Source organism: Pelodiscus sinensis, chromosome 1, assembly GCF_049634645.1.
Source record: "Pelodiscus sinensis isolate JC-2024 chromosome 1, ASM4963464v1, whole genome shotgun sequence".
In the NCBI taxonomy this organism is placed as follows: Eukaryota; Metazoa; Chordata; order Testudines; family Trionychidae; genus Pelodiscus; species Pelodiscus sinensis.
In genome coordinates this window covers 92,071,906-92,077,936 of record NC_134711.1, presented here as the reverse complement: position 1 = coordinate 92,077,936, position 6,031 = coordinate 92,071,906, and positions in this window count along the sequence as shown.

Here is a 6,031-nt window from a genome sequence, read left to right as displayed (position 1 = left end):
AGTACACAGTTAAATGTAATTAAACATGATTAGTTATTTTAACTCAAGAACTGAAAGGAATTTGAAGTGATGAAATTTTAAAAAGAAACACTTTCCCCAACAGAATAGAGCCCTCTCCTCAGAAGGCCATCGAGTTTATTTTAACTCAGTAGTCTCTAACCTTTTTACGCCTAAGATAACCTTTTAAATGTCAGAACAAGCCAAGATCTACCCATCCTCCCCCCAGGACTCCATCCCTTCCTTGAAGGCCCGCCCTCTCTGTTCTCCTCCTCTCCATCACTTGCTATCTGTGGCCCTTATACACTCTTGGGCTACGTCTACACTGGCATGATTTTCTGCAAATGCTTTTAATGGAAAAGTTTTCCGTTAAAAGCATTTGCGGAAAAGAGCGTCTAGATTGGCACAGATGCTTTTCCGCAAAAGCACTTTTTGCGGACGAGCGTCCGTGGCCAATCTAGATGCGCTTTTCCGCAAAAAAGTCCCGATCGCCATTTTTGCGGAAAACAAATCTCTGCTGTCTACACTGGCCCTTTTGTGCAAAAGTTTTTTGGAAAAAGACTTTTGCCCGAACGGGGGCAGCATAGTATTTCCGCAAAAGCACTGACAATCTTACATGAGATCGTCAGTGCTTTTGCGGAAATTCAAGCGGCCAGTGTAGACAGCTGGCAGGTTTTTCTGCAAAAGCAGATGATTTTGCGGAAAAACTTGCCAGTCTAGACACAGCCTCAGGGTACGGCTACACTGCTGCTTTTTCCCCCAATTCTTCTGTAGGAAGAGGTTTTTCCAACATTTGACCTGTCTAGACTGGGCCAAATGTCAGAAAAACCCTTTCTTTTGGAAGCCCCCTTATTTCTCGTGGAATGGGGAATACAGGAATTACCGAAATATAGTGTTTGCTCTTCCGCTAAAAAAATCAGAAGAACAAACATGTCCCTGGATGCAGAAGAGTTTTTCTGGGATAATGTCTTCAAAAAATGAGAAAAAATGGCTCTTGCGCAAAAGGGTTTTTTTGTGCAAAACGGCACCGTCTACACAGCGCTTTTTTGCACAAAAACCTTGCACAAAATGGAGAGGAAGAGGAAATACAAATGAGAGCCCAACATATGCAAATAAGCACTCCATTTGCATTTGCTCTTCCCCAAGAAGATCGTAGGTTAGATGTAGCCTAGGTCAGCGGTTCTCAAACTGTGAGTCAGGACTCCAAAGTGGGTCACGACTCTTTTAATGGGGTTGCCAGAGCTGGCTCAGACTTGCTGGGATTTGGGGCCAGAACCTGATCCTTACTGCCTGGGACCAAAGCTGGAGTCGGTGGTCTTCAAACCTGGGTGGCAGGGCTCAGGTTACAGGCCCCTTGTCTGGAGCTGAAGCCCTTGGGCTTCAGCTTTGGTTCTGTGCCCAGGGAGTTGGGTCTTGGGGTTTGGCCCCTTCTCCTCGGGCAGTAGGACTCAGGTGGGCTCAGGCTTCGGTCCCCCTCATGGGGTTGTGCAGTATTTTTTGTTGTCAGAAGGGCGTTGCAATGCAGTGAAGTTTGAGACTCCCTGCTCAAGGGGTACAATTTTGGACGCATTTAAGTCACAGATAAACCTCCCATTGATTTCAGTAGGATCAAGATTTCACCCTGCCCTGTAATTTCTGAGAGGAGAGGAGGTTCTGTTCAAAAGTGTTGAGTATGCTCATACTGGTTAACTTGGACATTAAATCACTTCTCTTACGCCCAGGACAGCAAACTCATTCTTAACCTTCACCTACTGTCACACATTTACTGCAGCAGTGTGGATGGTTTCCTTCAAGTATTTTGATCAGTTTGGTTACTAGGCTCAAGTAACTTCAAGAAAAACTCAAGGAGAGAGAAGTAACTGTTATGAAGTCTTTGTTGCTGGTCAGAGTTTCCAGATCAAAGACTGTTTCTTTTTTTGCTTTGTGTCACAAAGTCACATTTGGTGTCAGAGTCTTCAAGTGTTTCAGAAGTTGAACAATGGCTGGAATAAATGATGCAACAAAATCAAAGCAGTCTTTCAATTAGTGAACTCTCTCTGCAGAGGTAGATAACTCATTGAAATATTTGACTTTTAAATCCTGCTGCATCCTAGACAAGAAGCTTACATGAAAGCTTGACAATTGCCATTCTATGAATGACAGTTGCAGTGATTTTGCACACAGCTGTGCTGACTGGCTTTCAAAACATTTCTCTCCATAGGTCAGTGCTGCACTGTCAGCAGCAGACAGAGATGTATTAATCAGTTTCAAAGACCTCTCTCTGTTTTCACTGACTCTGTGGAGAGACTGCATCTGCACTTTCATCTGCATTGTCAATCCAGATGTTTTTTCATAATCACATTATCATCTTTGAAAAGTACTTCCCTGTTAAAGGGAACCATTTAAATTACTTTTATTTGTCACGTCTCACAAGTGAAAAAGGCTTGCTCTCTAGGAGCGTGTCTACACAGCACCCTTCCCTCAAAATAAGCTACGCAATTTACACTACGCAAATTGTGTAGCTTATTTCAAGGTAATTGTCTACACAGTGCCAAATTTCAAAATAAAGTGCTATTCCGACAAATCCCTTATCCCTCGTGGAATGAGGGTTACAGAAATGCCAGAATAGCATGCCCATTATTTTGAAATAACGGGCGCGTCTAGAGACACGGAATTGCTGTCAGGATACTTCTGGTATCCCGAAATAGCCCCGCTTCTAGATGTAGCCTAGCTGTTAAAGACCACATCAGAAGTATCATGGAAATCATTTGCCAGAATGTTCTTACACATTGCGTACCCCTAGGGTCCTACCAAATTCACAGTCCGGTTTGGTCAATTTCATGGTCATATAATTTTAAATATGGTAAATTTCATTGTTTCAGATATTTAAATCTGAAATGTCCTGGTATTGTATTGTAGAAGCCTTGACACAAATTGTGTGTCTAGACTACAGGGTCTTTTTGAAAAAAGTGACTTTTTCGAAAAAACTTCCTGTGTCTAGACTGCCATGTTCTTTTGAAATTAAATAGAAAGAACGCAGTGGTTTTTTCGACTGTGGTAAACCTCATTTTACGAGGAAGAACACCTTTTTCTGAAAGTGCTCTTTCGAAAAAAGGCGTTCTTGAATGCAAACAGGGCTTTTTCGAAAGAGAGCATCCAGACTGCCTGGGTGCTCTCTTTCAAAAAAGCGGCTCACCTTTTCGAAAGAAGTGGTTGCAGTCTAGACGCTCTCTTTTGAAAGAGGCTTTTTCGAAAGATTCTTTTGAAAAAGCCTCTTTCGAAAGAGGCTTGTAGTCTAGACATAGCCAAAAAGTTGTGTGGGGATCACAAGGTTATTGTATGGGGGTTGTGGTATTGCTACCCTTACTTCTGCACTGCTGCTGGTGGGGTGCTGCCTTCAGAGCTGTATTCAAACTTTTTTTCTGCTGACCCAACTGAAGAAAATTGTTGATGCTTGTGATCCAAAGGATGAGGAGTTTGGGGTGTGGGAGCTGGGAGGGAACAGAGGCAGAGGGTTGGGTTTGCAGGAGTGAGGGCTGCAGGAGGGGGCTGGGGAGCAGGCACTCAGGGGCTGTGTCTAGACTGCCATGATTTTCCAGAAATGCTTTTAACGGAAAAGTTTTCCGTTAAAAGCATTTTCAGAAAAGCGTGTCTAGATTGGCACGGACGCTTTTCCGCAAAACCACTTTTTGCGGAAAAGTATCCGTGCCAATCTAGACGCGCTTTTCCGCAAAAAAGCCCCAATCGCCATTTTCATGATTGGGGCTTTTTTGTGCAAAACAAATCTGCGCTGTCTACGCTGGCCCTTTTGCACAAAAGTTTTGTGCAAAAGGACTTTTGCCTGATTGGGAGCAGCATAGTATTTCCGCAAGAAGCACTGATTTCTTACAGTAGGAAGTCAGTGCTTTTGCGGAAATTCAAGCAGCCAGTGTAGACAGCTGGCAAGTTTTTTCGGCAAAGCGGCTGATTTTCCGGAAAAACCGGCCAGTCTAGACACAGCCAGGGTGTAGAAGGGGGCTCTGGGTTAGGGCATAGGATTGAGGTGTGGGAGGGGCCAGAGCTCTGGGCTGGGAGTTCAGACTCTGGGCTGGGGTCAGGGATGAGGAGCTTGGGGTGTAGGAGGGGCCTCTGGGCTGAGGTGCTTCCTGCCTCTCCTAGCATCGCAGACTATGCTGTACCCCAGCAGATCTGACTCATAGGTTGAGGCATGCAAACAGCTCCAGGCGACTCCTGCCCACAGACACCGCTTCCCTTGCTCCCATTGGCCAGTTCCTATTCAGTGGAAGTATGAAACTGATGACTGGGGCAGGGGCAGTGTGCACCTGCCTAGGAGCTGGACTTGCTGTTGTTCACTTCCAGGGTGCAGTGCAGTGCTGGGTCATGACCCACACTTTAAAATCTATTGGTAAAAGCACACAAAAGACCAGATTTCATGGAAGGACAGCAGATTTCACAGTTCATGATATATTTTGCATGACTGTGAAATTCCCAATGAATTTCCTTAGATTTTGGATTCCAGAGATGCTTTGGTGCCAGCTTTATGGTGCAGTCCACCTCTCGCTCTCTATATATATGTGTTAGAGAGTTTGTGCATCTTTGTGAGTATATTCATCTGAAAATCTGTTCAAGAACTCCTCCTAAAGGATAAGAACTAAGACCACCAAATTTGGTATGCAGCTTCCTCTTCTCCTAACTTAAAGTAAGGTCAGGCTTTGGTAAACTGATTGGAGACAGCTATCAGAGAGACAGAGTGATCACTGGGGTAGCTGCCACAGCAAAACAATGTCCAGCTGTTGTGGTCCCCCCAGGACAACCTCTGGGGTTAGGCAGCGCTATCCAACCCCTCCAGAAGACAGTGGTACAGTGAACTGCAGCCCACCCACTCCCCAGAAGACACCCCCAGAGGAGAGGCCGGGAACTGCAGCTCATCCCCCACAGAGGAAACTGCACCCCCAAAGATAGGCCAGGGTTGGGAACTGTGACCTACTCCTCCACACAGCCCCAGAGGAGACTCACTGGGGAGACTCCGAGGCTGGAAATCATAGCTCCCCTTGGACCAACTGGAGGATAGTGGGGCAGTTGGAGGACAGGTCCAACCCTCCTGGACAGGCTGGAGGCTTGGCAGGGGAGCTGGAGGCCAGGGCAGCCCACAGAGCCCCCACCCCCAACCCTGAACTGGAGGCTGGGGTCAGACCATACAGCTTTCCCCCCATTGAACAAGCTGCCATCCAGAAAGCACAATCCTGGGCCCCGGGGAGGAGCTGCCTCTGGAACACTGTCACCATTGCCACCATGATTGGCCCTGGTAAGTCACCCTCCTGCCTCCCTGCCCTATCTCCTGCACCTCCATCCTCTGCTCTGAGCCCAGGGACAGTGGGCAAAAGCCCAGCTGGGGAAGGCAAGTCCCAACCAGATCCTTCCTGGCCATGTGGAGAGCAGCCAGGGCTGCCCGGGGGGAGCGGTCCTTCCTCACCCCTAAACACTCCCTCCCTCCTCTCACACACACCAGCCCCCTGTTCTGAACCCCTCTTCATCCCACACCCTACATCTAACTTGGAACAACCTCAAGTGACTGTTCTGGGTGTCATGGGCAGCAGGGGGCTGCTCAGAGCTAACTGGTTTCCCATTCACGACCCTAGTTGCAAGGTCAAGGTAACTTCCCCCCAGTCCCAGGGGCAGCCCAGCGTGGGCCGAGTGACTTTGCCCCTGGTCGCAGGGTTGCCAATTTTGGTCAGACGTAGTCCTGGAGATTTCATCCCATCCCATCGCCCGTTAAGTCCTGGAGACTCCAGGAGGCTCCTGGAGGGTTGGCAATGACCAGCCTAGGCACGGGAAATGAGCCCCGGCGGGGGTGACGCGCACTGGGGGTAGGGGGGGGCGCAGGCAGGTAGTGCCCTGAGCGCTGCACCGGCTCCTGTCACCTGCTATGGGCCCGGCCTGGCAGAGGCCACGCAGGCGCGTCCACTTGGCCGTTAGCCCGGCGGCTGCGGGGCAGGGGCCCAAGCAGGGAAGTGGCGCGGGCGCCTCCCACGGGATGCGGGACTGCGCCAGAGCC